Raw genomic sequence first — 27,241 nt, forward strand, 5'->3', positions numbered from 1 at the left:
CTTGCACTTTAAGATTCTGCGATTTACATTTCTTGCACTTTAAGTTTCTGTCATTTAATTTCTTGTCCTTTAAGTTTCAGCAATTTACTTTCCCGCTCTCTTTAATTTCATGCAATTTACATTCTGCAAATCACAAATCACCCAACCAACACTTGATTCGCTTGACTAAATCAACCACTAAACTAAAATTGCTCAATCCTTCAATCCCTGTGGGATCGACCTCACTTCCGTGAGTTTTTATTACTTGATACGACCCGGTACACTTGCCGGTTAGTTTTGGGTGTTTTGGTAGAAATTCGTTTCTCATCAAAATATCTCATCAGATCTCAAGAATGCTGCCAATTGATTCTAGCCTATACCACGAAAACTCTGATCTCACGGAATGGAAGGCTCAGTTGTCAGGCGAGGCAACCATGCGTCATGAACCAGTAGGCTAAGAGATACGCACTCAAGCTATTGTAAGTAGAACGGAAGTGGTTGTCAGGCACGCCTTCATAGGTGAGAATGATGATGAGTGTCACGGATCATCACCTTCTTCAGATTGAAGAACGAGTGTATATCTTAGAGAAGAAATAGGCTTGAGTTGAATAGAAAAACAATAGTACTTTGCATTAATTCATGAAGAACAGCAGAGCTCCACACCTTAATCTATGGTGTGTAGAAACTCCACCGTTGAAAATACAAAAGTGATAATGGTGGTCATTGGCTTCGACCCCAGAGAGGGAACCAGAAGAACCAAGATGAAAATACAATAGCAAAAGGTCCTATTTATAGAGAACTAGTAGCCTAGGGTTTACAGAGATAAGTAATTTATGCAGAAATCTTCTTCCGGGCCCACTTGGTGTGTGCTTGGGCTGATCTTTGAAGCTTTCACATGTAGAGACTTTTCTTGGAGTTAAACGCCAGCTTTTGTGCCGGTTTGGGCATTTAACTCCAACTTTCATGCAAGTTCTGGCGTTTTGACGCCAGAATTTTTATGCTGACTTGAAACGCCGGTTTGGGCCATTAAATCTCAGGAAAAGTATGAACTATTATATATTGCTGGAAAGCTCAGGATGTCTACTTTCCAACGCAATTAAGAGCGCGCCAATTGGGCTTCTGTAGCTCCAGAAAATCCATTTCGAGTGCAGGGATGTCAAAATCTAACAGCATCTGCAGTCCTTTTTCAGCCTCTGAATCAGATTTTTGCTCAGGTCCCTCAATTTCAGCCAGAAAATACCTGAAATCACAGAAAAACACACAAACTCATAGTAAAGTCCAGAAATGTGATTTTTATTTAAAAACTAATAAAAATATAATAAAAAGAAACTAAAACATACTAAAAACGTACTAAAAATAATGCCAAAAAGCGTATAAATTATCCGCTCATCACAACACCAAACTTAAATTGTTGCTTGTCCCCAAGCAACCAAAAACAAAGTAGGATAAAAAGAAGATAATATACAATGAATTCCAAAAACATCTATGAAGATCAGTCTTAATTAGATGAGCGGGGCTATTAGCTTTTTGCTTCTGAACAGTTTTGGCATCTCACTTTATCCCTTGAAGTTCAGAATGATTGGCATCTATAGGAACTCAGAATTCAGATAGTGTTATTGATTCTCCTAGTTCAATATGTTGATTCTTGAACACAGTTACTTTATGAGTCTTGGCCGTGACCCTAAGCATTTTGTTTTCCAGTATTACCACCGGATACATAAATGCCACAGACACATAACTGGGTGAACCTTTTCAGATTGTGACTTAGCTTTGATAGAGCCCCCAATTAGAGGTGTCCAGAGCTCTTAAGCACACTCTTTTTGCTTTGGACCACGACTTTAACCGCTCAGTCTCAAGCTTTCACTTGACACCTTCACGCCACAAGCACATGGTTAGGGACAGCTTGGGTTAGTCGCTTAGGCCAGAATTTTCTTCCTGTGAGCCCTCCTATCCACTGATGCTCAAAGCCTTGGATCCTTTTTATTTCACCCTTGCCTTTTGGTTTAAAGGGCTATTGGCTTTTTCTGCTTGCTTTTTCCTTTTCTTTCTTTTTCTTTCTTTTTTTGCAAGCTTTTCACTGCTTTTTCTTGCTTCAAGAATCATTTTTATGATTTTTCAGATTATCAATAACATTTCTCCTTTTCCATTATTCTTTCAAGAGCCAAAAATTTTAATATTCATGGACAACAAATTCAAAAATATGCATTGTTCAAGCATTCATTCAGAAAAACAAAAAGTATTGCCACCACATCAAAATAATTAATCTGTTTTAAAATTCAAAATTCATGTACTTCTTTTTCTTTTTCAGAAAACATTTTTTTATTTAAGAGAGGTGATGGATTCATAGGACATTCATAGCTTTAAGACATAGACACTAAGACACTAATGATCATGTAATAAAGACACAAACATAGATAAACCTAAAGCATAATTTTTGAAAAACAGAAAAATAAAGAACAAGGAAATTAAAGAACAGGTCCACCTTAGTGATGGCGGCTTGTTCTTCGTCTTGAAGATCTTATAGAGTGCTTGAGCTCCTCAATGTCTCTTCCTTGCCTTTGTTGCTCCTCCCTCATGACTCTTTGGTCTTCTCTAATTTTATGGAGGAAAATAGAATGCTCTTGGTGCTCCACCCTTAGTTGTCCCATATTGGAACTCAATTCTCCTAGGGAGGTGTTAATTTGCTCCCAATAATTTTGCGGAGGAAAGTGCATCCCTTGAGGCATCTCAGGGACTTCATGATGAGGAATTTCCTCATGCTCCTGTCCATGAGTGGGATCTCTTGTTTGCTCCATCCTTTTCTTAGTGATGGGCTTGTCCTCATCAATGAGGATGTCTTCCTCTATGTCAATTCCAGCTGAATTGCAGAGGTGACAAATGAGATGAGGGAAGGCTAACCTTTCCAAAGTAGAGGACTTGTCCGCCACCTTGTAGAGTTCTAGGGATATAACCTCATGAACTTCTACTTCCTCTCTAATCATGATGCTATGGATCATGATGGCCCGGCTATAGTAACTTCAGACCGGTTACTAGTGGGAATGATTGAGCGTTGGATGAACTCCAACCATCCCCTAGCAACAGGCTTGAGGTCATGCCTTCTTAGTTGAACCGGCTTCCCTCTTGAATCTCTCTTCCATTGAGCGCCCTCTTCACAAATGTCTATGAGGACTTGGTCCAACCTTTGATCAAAGTTGACCCTTCTAGTGTAAGGATATGCATTACCTTGCATCATGGGCAAGTTGAATGCCAACCTTACATTTTTTGGACTGAAATCTAAGCATTTGCCCCGAACCATTGTAAGCCAATTCTTAGGGTCCGGGTTCACACTTTGATCATGGTTCTTGGTGATCCATGCATTGGCATAGAACTCTTGAACCATTAAGATCCCGACTTGTTGAATGGGGTTGGTGAGAATTTCCCAACCTCTTCTTCGAATCTCATGTCGGATCTCCGGATATTCACCCTTTTTGAGCTTGAAAGGGACCTCGGGGATCACCTTTTTCTTGGCCACAACTTTATAGAAGTGGTCTTGATGCACCCTTGAGATGAATATCTCCATCTCCCATGACTCGGAGGTGGAAGCTTTTGCCTTCCCTTTCTTCTTTCTAGAGGTTTCTCTGGCCTTTGGTGCCATAAATGGTTATGGAAAAATAAAAAGCAACGCTTTTACCACACCAAACTTAGAAGGTTTTCTCGTCCTCGAGCAAAAGAAGAAAGAAAAGAGTAGAAGAAGAGAATGGAGGAGATAGAGGGGATTTTGTGGTTCGGTCAAGGGGGAGAAGTAGTGTGTATGATGTGTGAAAATGAAGGAGTGAAGATGGGTTTATATAGGAGTGGAGAGAGGAGTAGGGTTCGGCCATGTATGGGTGGGTTTGGGAGGGAAAGTGGTTTGAATTTGAATGGTGAGGTAAGTGGGGTTTTATGATGGATGGATGTGGATTTGTGAAGAGATTATGGAGAAGAGGGTAGGATTTGATAGGTGAGGGGTATGTGGGGAAGAGGTATTGAGGTGATTGGTGGAGGGTATTTGGGGAAGGTTGTTATGGAGTGGTGTGAAGAAGAGAGAGAGAGAGATGAAGTAGGTGGGGATCCTGTAGGATCCACAGATCCTGAGGTGTCAAGGATTTCTCATCCCTGCACCATGTGGCGTGTAAACGCCCCCATGATTGCTAATCCTGGCGTTAAATGCCAGGTTGCTGCCTATTTCTGGCATTTAACGCCAGCTTTTCTCTCCTTTCTGGCATTTAACGCCAGCTCTGTGCCCATTTCTGGCATTAAACGCCCAGAATGGTGCCAGACTGGGTGTTTAACGCCCATTCTGCTACCCTTACTGGCGTTTAAATGCCAGTAAGCTTCTCCTCCAGGGTGTGCTATTTTTAATACTATTTTTCATTCTGTTTTTGCTTTTTCGGTTGTTTTTGTGACTTCACATGATCATTAACCTACATAAAATATAAAATAACAATGGAAAATAAATAGATATAATAAAATTGGGTTGCCTCCCAACAAGCGCTTCTTTAATGTCAGTAGCTTGACAGTGGGCTCTCATGGAGCCTTACAGATACTCAGAGCATGATGATGGCCTCCCAACACCAAACTTAGAGTTTGAATGTGGGGGCTCTATTTGACTCTGCACTGAGTGAAGCTTTTCATGCTTCCTCTCCATGGTTACAGAGGGATATCCTTGAGCTTTAAACACAAGGGAGTCCTCATTCACTTGAAGGACCAATTCTCCTCTGTCAACATCAATCACAGCTTTTGCTATGGCTAGGAAGGGTCTGCCAAGGATGATGGATTCATCCATACACTTTCCAGTGTCTAGGATTATGAAATCAACAGGGATGTAGTGGTCTTCAATCTTTACCAAGACATCCTCTACAAGTCCATAAGCCTATTTTCTTGAATTGTCTACCATTTCTAGTGAGATTCTTGCAGCTTGTACCTCAAGGATCCCTAGCTTCTCCATTACAGAGAGAGGCATGAGGTTTATGCTTGACCCTAGGTCACACAGAGCCTTCTTAAAGGTCATGGTGCTTATGGTACAAGGTATTGAGAACTTTCCAGGATCCTGTCTCTTCTGAGGTAATCTCTGCCTAGTCAAGTCATCCAGTTCTTTAGTGAGCAAGGGGGGTTCATCCTCCCAAGTCTCATTACCAAATAACTTGGAATTTAACTTCATGATTGCTCCAAGGTACTTAGCAACTTGCTCTTCAGTAACATCTTCATCCTCTTTAGAGGAAGAATACTCATCAGAGCTCATGAATGGCAGAAGTAAATTCAATGGAATCTCTATGGTCTTTGTATGAGCCTCAGATTCCCATGGTTCCTCATTAGGGAACTTCTTGGAGGCCAGTGGACATCCATTGAGGTCTTCCTCAGTGAAAATCACTGCCTCTTCCTCCTCTCCAAGTTCGGCCGAGTGGGTAATGTTGATGGCCTTGCACTCTCTTTTTGGATTCTCTTCTGTATTGCTTGGGAGAGTACTAGGAGGGAGTTCAGTAATTTTCTTACTCAGCTGATCCACTTGTGCCTCCAAATTTCTAATGGAGGATCTTGTTTCATTCATGAAACTTTGAGTGGTTTTAATTAGATCAGAGACTATGGTTGCTAAGTCAGAATGGCTCTGCTTAGAATTCTCTGTCTGTTGCTGAGAAGATGATGGAAAAGGCTTGCTATTGTTAAACCTATTTTTTCCACCATTACTGTTGTTGAAGCCTTGTTGAGGCCTCTGTTGGTCCTTCCATGAGAGATTTAGGTGATTTCTCCATGAAGGATTATAGGTGTTTCCATAGGGTTCTCCCATGTAATTCACCTCTTCCATTGCTGGGTTCTCAGGATCATAAGCTTTTTCTTCAGATGAAGCTTCTTTGGTACTGCCTGTTGCTGCTTGCATTCCAGACAGACTCTAAGAAATCATATTGACTTGCTGAGTCAATATTTTGTTTTGAGCCAATATGGCATTCAGAGTGTCGATCTCAAGAACTCCTTTCTTCTGATTCGTCCCATTATTCACAAGATTCCTTTCAGAAGTGTACATGAATTGGTTATTTGAAACCATTTCAATGAGTTCCTGAGCTTCTGCAGGCGTCTTCTTCAGATGAAGAGATCCTTCAGCAGAGCTGTCCAATGACATCTTGGACAGTTCAGACAGACCATCATAGAAGATACCTATGATGCTCCACTCTGAAAGCATGTCAGAAGGACACCTTCTAATCAATTGCTTGTATCTTTCCCAAGCTTCATAGAGTGATTCACCTTCCTTCTATCTGAAGGTTTGGACTTCTACTCTAAGCTTACTCAATTTTTGAGGTGGAAAGAACTTTGCCAAGAAGGCATTGACTAGCTTTTCCCAAGAGTTCAGGCTTTCCTTAGGTTGTAAATTCAACCATATCCTAGCTCTATCTCTTACAGCAAAAGGGAAGAGCATAAGTTTTTAGACCTCAGGGTCAACCCCATTGGTCTTGACAGTGTCACAGATTTGCAAGAATTCAGCTAAGAACTGATGAGGATCTTCTAATGGAAGTCCATGAAACTTGCAATTCTGTTGCATTAGAGAAACTAATTGAGGTTTAAGCTCAAAGTTGTTTGCTCCAATGGCAGGGATTGAGATGCTTCTCCCATAGAAGTCGGGAGTAGGTGCAGTAAAGTCACCAAGCACCTTCCTTGCATTGTTGGCATTGTTGTTGTTTTCGGCTGCCATGGCTTCTTCTTGTTTGAAAAGCTCTATTAGGTCCTCTACAGAGAGTTGTACTTTAGCTTCTCTTAGCTTTCTCTTCAAGGTCCTTTCAGGTTCAGGATCAGCCTCAACAAGAATGTCTTTGTCCTTACTCCTGCTCTTATGAAAGAGAGAGAAGAAGAAAGTATGGAATCCTCTATGTTACAGTATAGAGATTCCTTGAGATGTCAGAGGAAAAGAAGAATAGAAGGAGGAGGTAGAGAGGAGAGAATTCGAACTTATAGAGAGAGGTAGTCTGAATTGCACATTAAGGAAGAGTGATAGTCCCTTAAATAGAAAAATGTGAGAAGGGGGGAAGAATTTTCGAAAACAAATTAAAAAGATTTTGAAATAATTAAAAGAAATTTTGAAAAATTGATTGATGATTTTCGAAAATTAAAGTTTGAGAAAGTAGTTAAGTGATTTTGAAAAAGATTTTGAAATTAGAAATAAAAAAGATATGATTGAAAATTATTTTGAAAAAGATGTGATGGAGAAGATATGATTGAAAATCAAATGAAAAAAAAGAAAGTTTTAAAATTAAAGTTGATTACTTGACTAACAAGAAATTAGAAGATATGATTCTAGAATTTAAAATTTGATCCTTTCTTAATAGGCAAGTAACAACTTGAAAATTTTGAATTAAATCATTAATTATAGCAAGGATTTTCGAAAATAGAAAAAAAATATAAAATGGAAAGAAATTAATTTTGAAAAGATATGATTGAAAAGATATGATTTGAAAAAGATTTGATTTTGAAAAATTATGAAAATTTGCAAAAGATTTGAATTAAAAACAAAATCTTACCTCTTGTGCCATCCTGGCGTTAAATGCCCAGAATGGTATCCATTCTGGCGTTTAACGCCCAAAATACTACCCTTTTGGCCGTTTAACGCCCAGCCAGGTACCCTGGCTGGCATTTAAACGCCAGTTTTCCTTTTTCACTGGGCGTTTTGAACGCCCAGCTTTTTCTGTGTAATTCCTTTGCTGCATGTTCTGAATCTTCAATTTTCTGTATTATTAACTTGAGAAGACATAATTTTGAAAATTTTTTTTTGAGTTTTTTTTAATGATGAGAAACAACAAAATGAAACGAATCATGGAAAACTAAGATCAAATAAACAAAGCATGTAAGACACCAAACTAAGAAATTTTCATATTAGAAACACCAACAGATTGAGAATGCATATGAGAAACAACTAAACACACAAAACAAGAGAATTTAAAGATCAGAGCAAGGAAATCATCAAGAACATCTTGAAGATTAATGAAGAACATAATGCATGTAATTTTTGAAAATTAGAAGAATGCAATTGACACCAAACTTAAAATTAGACACTAGACTCAAACAAGAAACATAAAATATTTTTTATTTTAAGATTTAAAAAAAAAAATTTTGGTGATTTTTCGAAAGTTATTTGGAAAAGAAAATGAAAGGATTCAAAATTTTTAATAAGAATTCCAGGAATCATACAATGTTAGTCTAAAACTCCGGTCCAGGAATTAGACATGGCTTACTAGCCAGCCAAGCTTTAGCAGATCATTACTTTCAATAGCAAAGTTGATGGAAAACAATAAGCTCTTGTGATGATAAGTTGAAACCTCGGTCCAAAAGTTTAGACATGGTTTCACAACCAGCCAGACTTCAACAAATCATCATGAAACTCTAGAATTCATTCTTAAAAACTATGAAGAACAGAATAGAAATTTTTTTTTGTATTTTTGAAATTTTTTTTCCAAAATAAAAGGTAAAAAGCTTAAACATAAAATAAAATTACCTAATCTAAGCAACAAGATGAACCGTCAATTGTCCAAACTCGAACAATCCCCGGCAACGGCGCCAAAAACTTGGTGCACGAAATTGTGATCATCAATGGCGCCAACAACTTGGTACGCACAATTGTAATCTCAACTCTTTATCACAACTCCGCACAACTAACCAGCAAGTGCACTGGGTCGTACAAGTAATAAACCTTACGTGAGTAAGGGTCGATCCCACGGAGATTGTCGGCTTGAAGCAAGCTATGGTCATCCTGTAAATCTCAGTCAGGCGGATTCAAATGGTTATGGAGGATGATAACTAAAAGATGAATAAAACATAAAATAAGATAGAGATACTTATGTAATTCATTGGTGAGAATTTCAGATAAGCGTATGAAGATGCTTTGTTCCTTCTGAACTTCTGCTTTCCTATTGTCTTCATCCAATCATTCATACTCCTTTCCATGGCAAGCTTATGTTGGGTTTCACCGTTGTCAATGGCTACCTCCCATCCTCTCAGTGAAAATGGTCCAAATGCACTGTCACCGCATGGCTAATCAGCTGTTAGTTCTCGATCATGTTGGAATAAGATCCATTGATCCTTTTGCGTCTATCACTACGTCCAACACTCGCGAGTTTGAAGCTCGTCACATTCATTCCTTCCCAGATCCTACTCGGAATACCACAAAAAAGGTTTAGACTTTCTGGATCTCAAGAATGCTTCCAATTGATTCTAGCCTATACCACAAAGACTCTGATCTCACGGAATGGAAGGCTCGGTTGTCAGGCGAGGCAACCATGCGTCATGAACCAGGAGGCTAAGAGATACGCACTCAAGCTATTGTAAGTAGAACGGAAGTGGTTGTTAGGCACACGTTCATAGGTGAGAATGATGATGAGTGTCACAGATCATCACCTTCTTCAGGTTGAAGAACGAGTGTATATCTTAGAGAAGAAATAGGCTTGAGTTGAATAGAAAAACAATAGTACTTTGCATTAATTCATGAAGAACAGTAGAGCTCCACATCTTAATCTATGGTGTGTAGAAACTCCACCGTTGAAAATACAAAAGTGATAATGGTGGTCATTGGCTTCGGCCCCAAAGAGGGAACCAGAAGAACCAAGATGAAAATACAATAGCAAAAGATCCTATTTATAGAGAACTAGTAGCCTAGGGTTTACAGAGATAAGTAATTAATGCAGAAATCTTCTTCTGGGCCCACTTGGTGTGTGCTTGGGCTGAGCTTTGAAGCTTTCATATGTAGAGACTTTTCTTGGAGTTAAACGCCAGCTTTTGTGCCAGTTTGGGCGTTTAACTCCAGCTTTCATGCCAGTTATGGCGTTTTGACGCCAGAATTTTTATGCTGACTTGGAACACCTGTTTAGGCCATCAAATCTCGGGCAAAGTATGGACTATTATATATTGCTGGAAAGCCCAGGATGTCTACTTTCCAATGCAATTAAGAGCGCACTAATTGGGCTTCTGTAGCTCCCAAAAATCTACTTCGAGTGCAGGGAGGTCAGAATCCAACAGCATCTGCAGTCCTTTTTCAGCCTCTGAATCAGATTTTTGCTCAGGTCCCTCAATTTCAGCCAGAAAATACCTGAAATCACAGAAAAACACATAAACTCATAGTAAAGTCTAGAAATGTGATTTTTATTTAAAAACTAATAAAAATATAATAAAAACTAACTAAAACATACTAAAAATAATGCCAAAAAGCGTATAAATTATCCACTTATCAGTGTGCGTACGCACAGGTAGTAAAATTTTCAACTCTGTTCATCCACACAAGGCTTACGAACACCCTCAACAGAGTGCACCTTCCAACATGTGTGTGCGCACAAATTGCAAAACTTCATTGGTTGGGTGCGCACACAGGTCGTGCTATCGCTCTCAACAGCCAGCCTTCCCCTTTGTGTGCATGCGCACAGGTTCAGAAACTGACAGGGGTGTGCATGCACACAAGGCTGTGCGTGTGCACACAAACCAGAAATCACAAATTCTGCAGCATGCACAGAATTTAGATTTTGACACCAAAATTTGAATGATCATAACTTCCTCTACAAAATTCCATTTCTTACAAAATTTATATCCATTTAAAGAGTTTTCAATGAACTTTAATTTAAAGAAAACTTCCACAAATTTTGAAAACTGAGGCTCAATTTATAATCCGTCAAAGTTTACCAAAAAATCTATTTTTACCAAAAACCTTAAAACTCAAATTCACCAAATCTCTCAATTCAAAACCAATTATTCACAACCCAAAATACTAGACTCACTCAAGAATCCATACCAAATATTTCTCAACCATATCAACCATTCAATCATATAAACCATTTAATACTCACCTCATCCAACTCTAAATTCAACCTAACATCACATCCAATTTCCTTAATACCACCATTCAAATTCTCAACAATAATCAATGCTACAAGTATCAATTCTTTCATTCTATTATCATCAATCAATCCATTCAATTCATCAAAACACCTCACTCATTTACTTTCAACATGAATCACAATAACCAATAATCAAAATCATCATCAACATCTGAGATCATCAAAAACACTCATAATCATCATCAACCATCAACAACATCAACAATCACTACAAATTCTCATAAAACTCCCATCCTTATCAACATTCACATTACTACAATCAACATACACACTCATCAACATCAACCCACATCATAATATATCAGTAACACCCATAATCATCAATATCCTTCAACAAGCATCATAAACATATATTATACATTCCAACATTTCCTATAATCCTCTTCATCATACAACATAATTTCATAATTAATTAGGCATACACCAACATCATTCAATCCTATCTTATAGTCCACTAGCCTAAGTTTCTAGAAACATTACATATTACATAAAGAAAATCAAAACCATACCTTGGCCGATTATCCTTCACTCACGAAACCACCAAAAAGCCAAGACAACTCCAAAAAGTACCAAAGCTCAACTAACAACACATTTATCACCAATTAAAACCTAGAAACCACAACATACAACACTACAAGGGTTTATGAGGAACTTTAGCTTGTCCAAAGAGGATTGGGGTAATTTTCAACAATTGTCCGCTACTAGAGATCACCTAAACAAGCAAAACCACAAAATCTACTCAAAAACCATAACCCAAAAATGCAGAAATCTAGGGCTGGAAACTGGAGCTTGAGATTTGAGTTCTTACCATATTTTCTTAGATAGAAATGAAGAGCTTGACAAGAGCTTCGCGTGACCGCAAATGGCTCGTCAATCAGAGTTTCGTAGCTCAAGTTATGGTCACCGGAAGGTGAATGTGAGTAGTAACCAAACTTTCACCTCTCCTCTCTTCTCAGCTGCGCCCCCTTCTTCAAAATGAAGTGGAATGGACTGAAATGCTCATTAAATGAGCATATATATGTTGGGCCTTGGGCCCGGTCCAACCGTGTAGTGTTTTTAGTTCGTTATGCCCACTTTGGGCCTAAACCTTTAAGATTAGTGTCCGGTTTTCAATTCTAAATTATTTTTATCCTTTCAAAACAATAAATCAACTTTCAAAATCTTATTTTCCCAAAATACGCGGTAGTAGACAGACTAGAGCCGGTATTGCCAGCTTAAGCTCCAGTACACCTTTTTTACAAAAACTTTTTGAAAAATATACATTTTCCAACTCAGAAAAATTCATTGAAATCAAATTTCACCTTTATATTTTCAAATTAAAACTTCTAAAATTTGAATCTATTCCAATTATTTTTATTAAAACGATTTTACGTGAAAAACACCAGTTCTTACATTCTCCCCTCCTAATAAAATCTTTGCCCTCGAAAATTCGAATCACGCGATATACATATTTATGTATATATTCTTCACGAAGCATTCTACTATCAACGTTATCAACCCAAGAAGTTGCCAAAGCATCTCATTCACTATCATCCCACCGTGTCAATGTTCTCTCTCGTCTTCCACTGCGTCACTCTGATTATCGTCATTCTGAATCCAAAAATTTTCCTTAAACCAAATACCGATTTTGTAATATTTTTCAAAACCTTTAAAACAAGTTCAATCTAAATGAGTCCATTGTTAAAACCTTCTCAAAAGAGTCAAAAATGATTTATTTGTAAATCAATCACTTTAAAATATGATTTTTCTAAATTCATTTAAATCCTTAAATCAGAACCTTTCAATTTGAATTCCTTTTTGATAAGTCAAATGTTAGACCAAAATCACAAATTAGGAAAATCTTGGAACTCACTTTTTCTGTAAACTATATTATTCAAACTAAGAGTTTCGACTGAGCTTCAAAACCAATTCATTTAAACTAAAGTTCCACGACATATTTTAAAAGACATTCTAAACCTTAAAACCGTAAAATCATAGTTGAAAACCGCAAAAGCGTCAGTTAGTACTTCTGTTGCCACTAGTGCTGAACCGCACCATCACCCATGCAGAGAGCCCACAAGATTTCTTGTCATGCCTGATAACCATTCCAGCATGTCCACTCTGACTCATCTTCATTTAAGAATCCGGATTACTCAGCTACGTACATCAAAAGTCTTCTTCTCCATCGGTCCCTCTAACGAATTTCTAAGTTCGACCAAACTTATGACAACCTTCCATAAGATAAAACTAAGCCAATTGGGTCCTAATAACATATCACAACAACTTTATGTGCTTAACTCTTATCAGTGGATCCGATTCCGTCGACTCTCCTGCATCCCTAGTGAAATCTCGGCCTGGTTGCTGACTCCTACCCACATCTCGGTTCCTCCCTCAACGGCAGTTCCTAGCAAGGTGCCTTGGCAATTTGCAAGTATAGCATCGACCATTTTCCTTTGCCATGTGGAACTGAGCATTGTTGTTTCTTCTAAAATCCCCTTGTCCTCGAAGATGCTGAGGAGTGTGTTCATTTCTATTAAAGTTCTGTCTCCTTGGTCCAAGGTAATCACCACATCCTCGATTAGTGTTTCCTCCATGAGTGTCCCTTGACGAGGCTATCGTCTTTGCATATTCCTCAACCACTCTCGCCTTGTTCACAAGATCGGAGAAGGTCTGAATCTCCAAAGGAGCAACAACAGTCATGATGTTATCCTTCAAGCCCCTTTGATACTTGATGCACTTCCAACTTTTATAGCTCTCCATGGCACCCTGATACGCCCTAGAGAACCTACCGAGCTCTTTAAATTGGCTAGTATAGTCTGCCACAGACAAGGAACCTTGCTTCAGCTGCATAAGCTCCATCTCCTTCGCTTCCCTAGCAGATTCAGGAAAGTACTTCTTGTAGAAAGTTATTTGGAATACATTCGAAGGGATTTCTGCATTCGGAAGTCACAGCAACTGGCACCCTCTTTGCCACCAATACTGAGCTTCTCCCAAAAGCTGATACACAGCAAACTCCACATACTGGTTGTTTGGAACATGTTGTGCTTGTAACGCATGCTCCATGGCCTGGAACCAATTATCCACTTCCGTAGGATTGGAACCTCTGAAACTTGGTGGCAAAAACGAAGCCAAAGTCATTGGAGCACCTCCCAAGTCATTACCGTCTCCTTCCCCATTTTCGTTCCCATTTCCATTACCGTTCCCGTTTCCCACCGGTTAACCCAACCTCTGCACAACTTGCAGAGTCGTAGCAGCATTCGCCTCCATGGTATTTGCAAGATTCGCCATTGCCACTATGAACTCGGCATGGTTATCGGCCGGTTGCGCATTTCTACTCTCAGCTCGTGAACGTGTATGACCTCGTCTGTGAGTGGCCATTAGGGTTCCTGTCTACACCAAACAATCGATATCAAGGTGATCAGTCTCAATATAAAAGGCCTAGTACTTTAATTATCCCAAACAGGCACTCACAAACAAGCATTCTATGCAATATCAAGTAGATAACCTAATACCATCAAAGAAAAAGACACACAGAGTATGTAGTGAAGCACAATCGGTCCATCCCTCAGGCTCACGAGGACGAACCACTCTAATACCACTAAATGTAACACCCTAATTACCCTAAGCCTTACCTCATGTCGTAAAGCAAAGGTTAATAAATGGTTACGACAATTATAAGGCTTATACATATTATGTAGAAAGAAATAATATATTCTAGAAGCCCGATGAAAGATTAAACTCAACAACAGAGTTTGAAAAGTGCAAAACATTCACAGGAAGCTACAAGCGTAAAAGATAACATACACTATGTGAGATAGCAAGATATATGTAGTTATATAAGAGTATAATAACCATAAGATACTAGTCTAACCCTACAGAGTTTAGGCCGACTAATTAAATACAGGCATATAGAGTTTTGAAAGTAAAACAGCTTATACAGTATCTCTCTCTCAAAGTAAGCCTCTAGGAAAAATAAATACATATAGTGAGAGTACTAATAAAAATAAATCAAATGACTCCAAAACGTGATAAAGATCCTCTGCTCAGTCACCGTCAAGCAACTCATCGTGGTGGGTCGCGACCTGCATCTGAAAAACAATAACAGAATATGGTATGAGAACCAGAGGTTCTCAGTATGGTAACATTGCCCAATAATGTAAGATATAAGATTTCGGGACGCCGAAAGCAATCCTAGAACTTCACATCGATACAGAATATTCACGCCTTGACAAATTAAATAACATAAACCATAAACCATAAACCAAGGTTATCTAACTTAGGGAATCTCTAACTAATACTAAACCACACCAATGTATCTCACAGCCTTCGCCAACCTACCCTCCACGCAACGCATCGCCATCGCCTTCCTATCCTCCTCAACACCAGACAATCACAGCTAATGCAAGCAAGTAAAACACAGATAGTATTCATATATAACAAGTAACTCAAGAAGCAAGTAGGCATGTTATACAATCAGGCAAACTCAAGTAATCAAAGCAAACAAGCACATAAGAGATGCATATGATGAATGTCTATCCTATTGGCTCGTGATATCACTTGTCGGTCCATAAATGCAAACCTGACTCATCCTTTCGGATGTAGCTTTCTGCCACGCCCACGGATATAGTGTCGGGCACACTCTATTGACCCACGGATATAGTGCCGGGCATACTCGCATGCATAACCTAAGGATATAGTACCTAGCACACTCTTGCAGCAGAAAAGGTTATTAATCATAATTCATTCTGAAGGACATAGTACCCTGCACATTATCATGCTTAACCCAAGGATATAGTGTCTGACACACTTTCAACATTCAACAACTTCATCATTCTTTTCTGAGTCCTCAACTCTTCATAACCATCATCAACTTTTCATTCTGAACTCGTTACTTCATCAGTTTCTCAATTCGTTGTCAGTAATCACCAAGTTCACTACTCTTCCTTCTCTCTCAACCAAAACTCATCATCAATACACCAGAAACCTAAACCTCCATTCTCTAACTTTTCAAAGTAAAACCCAAATTAAATCTCCTAGAACCTTTCCCATGTTTTGGTACCCGAAAATAAGCCAAAGAATCTTAAATAGGTGTCAGAGAAGTTTACAACCTTGTTGGGAAGGTGAAACAGTTAAAAACAAGATTTTAGGATAAAAACAAAGCATATGCGTATGCACAGGTAGTAAAATTTTCAACTCTGTTCATCCGCACAAGGCGTGCGAACGCCCTCAACAGAGTGCACCTTCCAACGTGTGCGTACACACAGGGCTGTGCGTGCACACAGGGCTGTGCGTGCGCACAGATTGCAAAACTTCGTTGGTTGTGTGCGCACACAGGTCGTGCTAGCGCTCTCAACAGCAAGCCTTCCCCTGTGTGTACGTGCGCACAGGTTCAAAAACTCACAGGGGTGTGCATGCGCACAAGGCTGTGCGTGTGCACACAAACCAGAAATCACAAATTCTGCAGCATGCACAGAATTTAGATTTTGACACCAAAATTTGAATGATCATAACTTCCTCTACAAAATTACATTTCTTACAAAATTTATATTCATTTAAAGAGTTTTCAATGAACTTTAATTTAAAGAAAACTTCCATAAATTTTGAAAACTAAGGCTCAAGTTATGATCCGTCAAAGTTTACCAAAAATCTGTTTTTACCAAAAACCTTAAAACTCAATTTCACCAAATCTCTCGATTCAAAACCAATTATTCACAACCCAAAATACTAGACTCACTCAAGAATCAGTACCAAATATTTCTCAACCACATCAACCATTCAATCATATAAACCACATCAACCATTCAATCATATCCAACTCTAAATTCAACCTAACATCGCATCCAATTTCCTTAATACCACCATTCAAATTCTCAACAATAATCAATGCGACAATTATCAATTCTTTCATTCTATTATCGTCAATCAATCCATTCAATTCATCAAAATACCTCACTCATTTACTTTCAACATGAACCACAATAACCAATAATCAAAATCATCATCAGCATCCGAAATCATCATAAACACTCAAAATCATCATCAACCATCAACAACATCAACAATCACTACAAATCCTCATAAAACACCCATCCTTCAACAATAGTCATCAAGTAACCTCAATATTAGCAATCCTTATAAACATTAACATTACCACAATCAACATACACACTCATCAACATCAACCTACATCATAATATATCATTAACACCCATAATAATCAAAATCCTTCAACAAGCATCATAAACATATATTATACATTCCAACATTTCCTATAATAGTCTTCATCATACAACATAATTTCATAATTAATTAGGCATACACCAACATTATTCAATCCTATCTTATGGTCCACTAGCCTAAGTTTCCAGAAACATTACATATTACATAAAGAAAACCGAAACCATACTTTGGTCGATTATCCTCCATGCACAAAACCACCAAAAAGCCAAGACAACTCCAAAAAGCACCAAAGCTCAACTAACAACACATATATCACCAAAATTAAAACCTAGAAACCACAACATACAACACTACAAGGGTTTATGAGAAACTTTACCTTGTCCAAAGAGAATTGGGGCAATTTTCAACGATTACCCGCTATTAGAGATCACCTAAACAAGCAAAATCACAAAATCTACTCAAAAACCATAACCCAAAAATGCAAAAATCTAGGGCTGGAAACTGGAGCTTGAGATTCGAGTTATTACCAGATTTTCTTAGATATAAATGAAAAGCTTGACGAGAGCTTCGGGTGACTGCAAACAGCTCGTCAATCAGAGTTCCGTAGCTCAAGTTATGGTCACTGGAAGGTGGATGTGAATAGTAACCAAACTTTCACCTCTCCTCTCTTCTCAGCTGCGCCCCCTTCTTCAAAATAAAGTAGAATGGCTGAAATGCTCATTAAATGAGCATATATATGTTGGGCCTTGGGCCCGGTCCAACCGCGTAGCGTTTTTGGTTCGTTTGGCCCACTTTGTGCCTAAACCTTTAAGATTAGTGCCTGGTTTTCAATTCTAAATTATTTTTATCCTTTCAATACAATAAATCAACTTTCAAAATCTTATTTTTCCAAAATACGTGGTACTAGACAGACTAGACTCGGTATTGCCAGCTTAAGCGCCAGTACGCCTTTTTTACAAAAACTTTTCGAAAAAGATACATTTTTCAACTCAGAAAAATTCATTGAAATCAATTTTCACCTTTATATTTTCAAATTAAAACTTCTAAAATTTGAATCTATTCCAGGCATTAGAATTATTATTTTTATTAAAATGGTTTTACCCCAGTTCTTACACAAAATCTGAGACTCATTGTGGTTGCCTGGCAAGGTTTGTAGTTCATTTTGTGGCTTACACTGGAAGATGACATATGGTTTTGTTTGTTGAATCGCACAATCATGATTGCCTTGATCCTAGGTTAGTTGGTTTCCTTCCTACAGATAGAAAAATGGTTGAAGCTAGTGCTAGTTAAACGAATAACATGAAGGATGCAGGCTGATGAGCGGATATTTTATACGCTTTTTGGGGTTAATTTCATATAGTTTTTAGTATGTTTTAGTTAGTTTTTAGTTTATTTCCATTAGTTTTTAGGAAAAATTCATATTTCTGGACTTTACTATGAGTTGTGTGTTTTTCTGTAATTTTAGGTATTTTTCTGGCTGAAATTGAGGGAGCTGAGCAAATTTCTGATTCAGGCTGAAAAAGGACTGCTGATGCTGTTGGATTCTGACCTCCCTGCACTCAAAGTAGATTTTCTAGAGCTACAGAACTCGAAATGGCGTGCTTCCAATTGATTTAGAAAGTAGACATCTAGGGCTTTCCAGCAATATATAATAGTCCATACTTTGCTCAAGGATAGACGACGTAAACCGGCGTTCAACACCAGTTCTCTGCCCAATTCTGGCGTTCAGCGCCAGAAAAGGATTAAAAGTTGGAGTTCAACGCCAGAAATGGATCCAAACCTGGCGTTGAACGCCCAAAATGGCCTTATGCACGTGAATTGCTTAAGTCTCAGCCCCAGCACATACCAAGTGGGCCCCAGAAGTGGATCTCTGCACCATCTGTCATAGTCTACTCACTCTTTGTAAACCTAGGCTACTAGTTTAGTATAAAAACAACTTTTAGAGACTTATTTTGTATCTCATAATATTTTAGATCAAAACTTTGTTTTCTTTGACGGCATGAGTCTCTAAACTCCATTGTTGGGGGTGAGGAGCTCTGCTGTGTCTCGATGAATTAATGCAAGTATTTCTGTTTTCCATTCAAACACGCTTGTTCCTATCTAAGATGTTCATTCGCGCTTAAATGTGATGGAGGTGATGATCTGTGACACTCATCACCTTCCTCAAACTATGAACGTATGCCTGACAACCACCTCCGTTCTATATCCGATTGAATGAGTATCTCTTAGATCTCTTAATTAGAATCTTCGTGGTATAAGCTAGAACTGATGGCAGCATTCATGAGAATCCGGAAAGTCTAAACCTTGTCTGTGGTATTCCGAGTAGGATTCAATGATCGAATAACTGTGACGAGCTTCAAACTCGCGAGTGCTGGGTGTTAGTGACAGACGCAAAAGGACGAAGAATCCTATTCCAGTATGATCGAGAACCGACAGATGATTAGCCGTGCTGTGACAGAGCATGTGAGCATATTCTTCACTGAGAGGATGGGATGTAGCCATTGACGACGGTGAACCCCTACATACAGCTTGCCATAGGAGGACGTGCGTGCGTGAACAAGAAGACAGAGGAAAGCAGAGATTCAGAAGGCAAAGCATCTCCAAAACTCCAACATATTCTCCATTACTGCACAACAAGTAACCTTTAATCCATGCTCTCTTGTTTATTCGCAATTCAACTGATAAACATAATTGACTTCCTGACTAAGATTTACAAGATAACCATAGATTGCTTCAAACCAACAATCTCCGTGGGATTCGACCCTTACTCACGTGAGGTATTACTTGGACGACCCAGTGCACTTGCTGGTCAGTGGTACGAGTTGTGAAAAGTGTGATTCACAATTTGTGCACCAAGTTTTTGGCGCCGTTGCCGGGGATTGTTCGTGTTTGGACAACTGACGGTTTATTTTGTTGCTTAGATTAGGAAAAATTTTTTCTTGGTTTAGAGTCTCTTATTATTGTTTTTTATTAAAATTTTAGAATCCTTATTTTCTCTTTCAAAAAAATAAAAAGAAAAAAAAAATTTCTAAAAGTAATTTTTATTGAATGTTTCTTGTTTGATCTTTAGTTTTTCTTGTTTTGTGATTTTTCTTATTTTTCTTGTGTCTTTTCAAAACATTAGTTTTCAAAAAAATACTTCTTCAAAACAAGTGTTACATTCATAACTCATTTGGCTAGAGCGTTAGCCTGTGTTCTTGGTAATTGGGTTAGAATCTTTTATATTCTTTTCAAAATCTTCTTTTTCATAAATAATAATTTCTCTATTAAATTTTGTGCCAAATTTTAAGTTTGGTGTTTTCTTGTTGATTTTCCCTTTGGTTTTCGAAAATTTTGGTTTGGTTTTCTAAAAATTTTAAGTTTGGTGTTCTTTCTTCATGTTCTTGTGTTCTTGTGAGTCTTCAAAGTGTTCTTGAGTTTTCCTTGTGACTTGATCTTAAAAATTTTAAGTTTGGTGTTCCTTGGTATTTTCTCTCCAAAATTTTCAAAAACAAGGAGCACTAGATCTAAAAATTTTGAATCCTGTGCTATCTTATTGTTTTTCTCTCTCCTCTTTAAATTCAAAAATATCTTTTCTCTCTGTTTTAAAGCTAATTTTCGAAAATTACCTTTAAAATTCAGATTTTTACTCCAAAATTTAAAACCTTTTTCAAAAATCATCATATCATTTTCAAAACTTCCTAACCACCTTCTCTCTCTCCTCATTTTTTCGAAAATTTTTAACCATTTTTATTTATTTTATTTTAATTTATTTCATTTTTGAAATAAATAAATAAATAAATAAATAAAAATAATTTTTTTTATTTTACATCATCTCCCTTTCTCCATCATGGATCTAAGTGGAAATGAACAGTCCAGGAAGACTCTGGGGTCATATTCTAACCCCTCTACTGCTTCATATGGGAGTAGCATCTGCATACCCTCCATTGGAGTCAGTAGCTTTGAGTTGAATCCTCAGCTTATTATCATAGTGCAGCAAAGTTGCCAGTATTCCGGTCTTCCACAGGAAGAACCTACAGAGTTTCTGGCACAGTTTCTACAGATTACTGACACAGTACATGATAAAGAAATAGATCAGGATGTCTACAGACTATTACTGTTTCCATTTGCTGTAAAAGATCAAGCTAAGAGGTGGTTAAATAACCAACCTAAGGCCAGCATAAGGACATGGAAACAGCTGACAGAAAAATTCCTGAATCAATACTTTCCCCCAAAACGGATGACACAGCTAAGGCTGGACATCCAAAGCTTTAAACAAGGAGATAATGAATCTCTTTATGATGCCTGGGAGAGATACAGAGAGATGCTAAGAAAATGCCCCTCTGAAATGTTTTCAGAGTGGGTTCAGTTAGACATCTTCTACTATGGGCTTGCAGAAGGAGCTCAGATGTCTCTAGATTACTCAGCTGGTGGATCTATCCACATGAGAAAGACAATTGAAGAGGCTCAAGAGCTCATTGATACAGTTGCCAGGAATCAGCATCTGTACCTAAGCAGTGACCCTTCCATGAAAGAAGAGGTTAAAACAGCAACTGCTGAACTCAGTCCTGTGAAACAAGCTGCTGAATTCAATCAGCAATTGGACTTCCTAACAAAGCAATTAGCCGAATTCAAAGATAGACTACAAGACACAAGGATGGCTAATATACATATGGAAGAACAGTTTAAGCAAACAAAGCAGCAGCTATCAAGACAAATAACAGAAGAATGCCAAGCAGTTCAATTAAGAAGTGGGAAAACATTAAATATCCCACCTCAAGGCAGCAAAAAGCTAAGGAATGAGCAAACCACACAAAATTCACCTGAGGACAGTAAGAGCCCAGGGAAAAATAATTCTGGCACTAAAACGCCAGAAAATTGGTGGAAGGCTGGCGCTGAATGCCCAGACCATGCCCAAAACTGGCGTTCAACGCCAGAAACAAGGCAAAACTGGCGTTCAACGCCAGAAATGGGCAAGGATCTGGCGTTGAACGCCCAAACTGGACAAGATCTGGCGCTGAACGCCCAAAATGGGCACAATTCTGGCGTTCAGACGCCAGGAATAAACAAGGAGTTGGCGTCTAACGTCACTCCAGTTTCTAACTCTGGCACTCAATTGCCAGTGAGGGATCAGACACACACAAATGCTGATAACAACCCCTCTAAAAAGGCTTCTTCAACCACTTCTGTAGGCAATAAACCTGCAGCAACTACGATTGAGGAATATAAAGCCAAGATACCTTATCCTCAAAAACTCCGGAAAGAGGAACAGGATAAGCAATTTGCTCACTTTGCAGACTATCTCAGGACTCTTGAAATAAAGATTCCATTTGCAGAAGCACTCGAGCAAATACCTTCTTATGCCAAGTTCATGAAAGAAATCTTGAGTCATAAAAAAGATTGGAGAGAAACAGAAAGAGTTCTCCTCACTGAAGAATGCAGTGCAGTCATTCTGAAGAGCTTTCCTGAAAAGCTTAAAGACCCTGGGAGTTTTCTGATACCATGCATATTAGAAGGTAATTGCACCAAAACAGCCTTATGCGATCTTGGGGCAAGCATCAACTTAATACCTGCATCCACTATCAGAAAGCTTGGCTTAACTGCCGAAGTTAAACCGACCCGAATATGTCTCCAACTTGCTGATGGCTCCACTAAATACCCATCAGGCGTGATTGAAGACATGATTGTCAGAGTTGGGCCATTCGCCTTTCCCACTGACTTTGTTGTGTTGGAAATGGAGGAGCACAAGAGTGCTACTCTCATTCTAGGAAGACCCTTCCTAGCAACTAGACGATCCCTCATTGACGTCCAACAGGGGGAAATAACCCTGAGAGTCAATGATGATGAGTTTAAGTTGAACGCTGTCAAAGCCATGCAGCATCCTGACACATCAAAAGACTGCATGAAAGTCGATCTTATTGACTCTTTGGTAGAAGAGATCAACATGGCTGAGAGTCTCGAATCAGAGTTGGAAAACATCTTCAAAGATGTTCAGCCTGATTTAGAGGATTCAGAGGACATGAAAGAGCCTCTGAAAATTTTTCTGGAAGAAAAAAAACCTCCTAAACCCGAGCTCAAGCCATTACCACCATCCTTGAAATATGCATTTCTGGGAGAAGGTGACACTTTTCCAGTGATCATAAGCTCTGCTTTAAATTCACAGGAAGAGGAGGCACTTATTCAAGTGCTAAGGACACACAAGACAGCTCTTGGGTGGTCCATAGGTGACCTTAAGGGCATAAGCCCAGCTAGATGCATGCACAAAATCTTATTGGAGGATAATGCCAAACCAGTGGTTCAACCACAGAGGCGGCTAAATCCAGCCATGAAGGAAGTGGTGCAGAAAGAGGTCACCAAATTACTAGAGGCTGGGATTATTTATCCTATTTCTGATAGCCCCTGGGTGAGCCCTGTCCAAGTCGTCCCAAAAAAGGGAGGCATGACAGTGATTCATAATGAAAAAAATGAACTGGTTCCTACAAGAACAGTTACAGGGTGGCGCATGTGTATTGACTACAGAAGGCTCAATACAGCCACCAGAAAGGATCATTTTCCTTTACCATTCATAGACCAGATGCTAGAAAGACTAGCAGGTCATGATTATTACTGCTTTTTGGACGGCTACTCAGGCTATAACCAGATTGCAGTAGATCCTCAAGATCAAGAGAAAACAGCATTCACATGTCCATCTGGAGTGTTTGCTTATAGAAGGATGCCATTTGGGCTGTGTAATGCGCCTGCAACCTTCCAGAGATGCATGCTCTCTATTTTCTCTGATATGGTGGAAAAATTTCTGGAAGTCTTCATGGATGACTTCTCAGTATATGGAGACTCATTCAGCTCCTGTCTTGATCACCTGAAACTTGTTCTGAAAAGATGCCAAGAAACCAACCTAGTTTTAAACTGGGAAAAATGTCACTTCATGGTGACTGAAGGGATTGTTCTTGGGCATAAAATTTCAAACAAGGGAATAGAGGTGGATCAAGCAAAAATAGAGGTAATTGAAAAATTACCACCACCTGCCAATGTTAAGGCAATCAGAAGCTTTCTGGGGCACGCAGGATTCTATAGGAGGTTTATAAAGGATTTTTCAAAAATCGCAAAACCTCTAAGCAATCTGCTAGCTGCCGACACGCCATTTGTGTTTGACACAGAGTGCCTGCAGGCGTTCGAAATGCTGAAAGCTAAGCTGGTCACAGCACCAGTCATTTCTGCACCAGACTGGACGTTACCATTTGAGCTAATGTGTGATGCCAGTGATCACGCCATTGATGCAGTATTGGGACAGAGGCATGACAAGCTTCTGCATGTCATTTATTACGCTAGTCGCATTTTAAATGATGCCCAGAAAAATTACACAACCACAGAAAAAGAATTACTTGCAGTGGTTTACGCCATTGACAAGCTCAGATCATACTTAGTAGGATCAAAAAGTGATTGTGTATACTGATCATGCTGCTCTTAAATATCTACTCACAAAGCAAGATTCAAAACCCAGGCTCATCAGATGGGTGTTGCTTCTGCAAGAGTTTGATATAGAAATAAGAGACAGAAAAGGGACAGAGAACCAAGTAGCTGATCATCTATCCCGGATAGAGCCAGTAGAAGGGACGCCCCTCCCCTCTCTTGAGATCTCTGAGACTTTTCCGGATGAGCATTTATTTGCCATTCAGGAAACACCATGGTTTGCCGATATTGCAAACTATAAAGCTGCAAGGTTCATACCCAAGGAGTACAACAGGATACAAAAGAAGAAATTAATTACTGATGCAAAGTACTACTTATGGGATGAACCCTATCTCTTTAAGAGATGTGCAGACGGAATAATCCGTAGGTGTGTGCCTAGAGAAGAAGCACAGAGGATCCTATGGCACTGCCATGGATCACAATATGGAGGCCATTTCGGAGGTGAGCGAACAGCCACCAAGGTCCTCCAATGTGGCTTCTATTGGCCCACACTCTATAAAGATTCCCGAGAGTTTGTGCGTAACTGTGACAGTTGCCAAAGAGCTGGCAATCTGCCTCATGGTTACGCCATGCCTCAACAAGGAATCTTGGAGATTGAGTTGTTTAACGTATGGGGAATTGACTTCATGGGACCTTTCCCACCATCATACTCAAACACTTATATTGTGGTGGCAGTTGATTATGTATCAAAATGGGTTGAGGCCATTGCCACACCCACCAATGATACTAAAACGGTGCTGAAGTTCCTCCAGAAACATATCTTTAGCAGGTTCGGTGTCCCTAGAGTACTCATCAGTGATGGGGGCACCCACTTCTGCAATAAACAGCTTTACTCTGCCTTGGTTTGGTATGGGATTCGCCACAAGGTGGCTACTCCATATCATCTGCAAACTAATGGGCAAGCTGAAGTCTCTAACAGAGAATTAAAGAGAATCCTAGAACGGACAGTAAATACCCGTAGAAAGGATTGGGCACGGAGCTTGGATGATGCTCTGTGGGCTTACAGAACAGCATTCAAGACCCCTATAGAGACCTCTCCATACCAACTAGTGTATGGTAAGGCATGTCACCTGCCCGTGGAACTGGAACATAAGGCCTACTGGGCAATTAGATTCCTAAACTTTGATGCCAAATTAGCAGGAGAAAAAAGATTGCTCCAGCTAAATGAGCTAGAGGAGTTCAGATTCACAGCTTTCGAAAATGCCAAGCTTTATAAAGAGAAATAAAAAAAGTGGCATGACAGAAAGCTGTCATCTAGAATCTTTGAACCAGGACAGAAGGTTCTGCTGTTCAACTCTAGACTCAGGCTATTCCCCGGGAAATTGAAATCCCGGTGGAGGGGACCATACGTGATTACAAGCGTATCACCATATGGTTATGTAGAGCTTCAAGATATTGACTCTGACAAGAAGTTCATTGTTAATGGACAGAGAATCAAGCACTATCTTGAAGGCAATGTTGAGCAAGAGTGCTCAAGGTTGAAGCTAGATTAAAAGCTCAGCAAGGTCCAGCTAAGGACATTAAAGAAGCGCTTGTTGGGAGGCAACCCAATTTTTATTTATTTTCATGGTTTTTCATGTTTTATTAGGTTCATGATCATGTGGAGTCACAAAATAAATATTAAAAATTGAAAACGGAATCAAAAACAGCAGAAGAAAAATCACACCCTGGAGGAAGCACCTGTCTGGCGTTCAACGCCAGAACAGAGCATGGTTCTGGCGCTGAACGCCCAGAACAAGCATGGTTTTGGCGTTCAACGCCAGAAATGGCTAGTAAATGGGCGTTGAACGCCCAAAATGGGCACCAACCTGGCGCTGAACGCCCAGAGTTGTGTGCAAGGGCATTTTGCATGCCTAAATTGGTGCAGGGATGTAAATGCCTTGACACCTCAAGATCTGTGGACCTCACAGGATCATTTCAAGATCTATGGACCCCACAGGATCCCCACCTTCCCTCCTCATAATCCTAGTTTTTTTTTTCCACATCTTCTTCTTCATCTATTCCTTCTTCTTTTGCTCGAGGGCGAGCAAAATTCTAAGTTTGGTGTGGTAAAACAATTATGTGAAGGATCTATAGCTCAGTAGTAGAACATGTGGCTACAAATCAAGAGATCCCTGAGATACCTCAGGGGATGCACTTCCCTCCACATAATTATTGGAAGCAACTGAGGATAGAAATACCAAAAATCATTAGGAATCAAGCCACAAAGGCAAGGAAGAGACATAAAAGAGCTCAAGAACATCATTGGTTCCTCAAGAAGGAAATGCCATCATCACTAAGGTGGACTCGTTCCTTGTTCTTACTTTCTCTGTCTTTCGTTTTCTCTATGTTAAGTGCTTATCTATGTTTGTGTCTTCATTACATGATCATTAGTAGTAATTAGTGTCTATTTTGATTTTATCCCCAATTAAGTTATAGTCTATTTTTCTCATCATGAGCAAACATGAATAAAATAGTAGATCTTTTGAATAAGAGGCAATAAAATTTCGAGTTTTTAATAAGAAAAATTCTAATTAGTAACATGTGGTGGCAATGCTTTCTGTCTTCTGAATGAATGCTTGAACAGTGCATATGTCTTTTGAATTTGTTGTTTAAGACTGTTAAATATGTTGGCTCTTGAAAGAATGATGAACATGAGACATGTTATTGATAATCTGAAAAATCATAAAAATGATTCTTGAAGCAAGAAAAAGCAGCAAAGAACAAAGCTTGCAGAAAAAAAATTATATATATATAATAAAATAGGCGAAAAAAATAAAATAGAAAGAAAAAGAAAA

This window comes from Arachis hypogaea, chromosome 20 (assembly GCF_003086295.3).
Source record: "Arachis hypogaea cultivar Tifrunner chromosome 20, arahy.Tifrunner.gnm2.J5K5, whole genome shotgun sequence".
NCBI classification, from domain to species: Eukaryota; Viridiplantae; Streptophyta; class Magnoliopsida; order Fabales; family Fabaceae; genus Arachis; species Arachis hypogaea.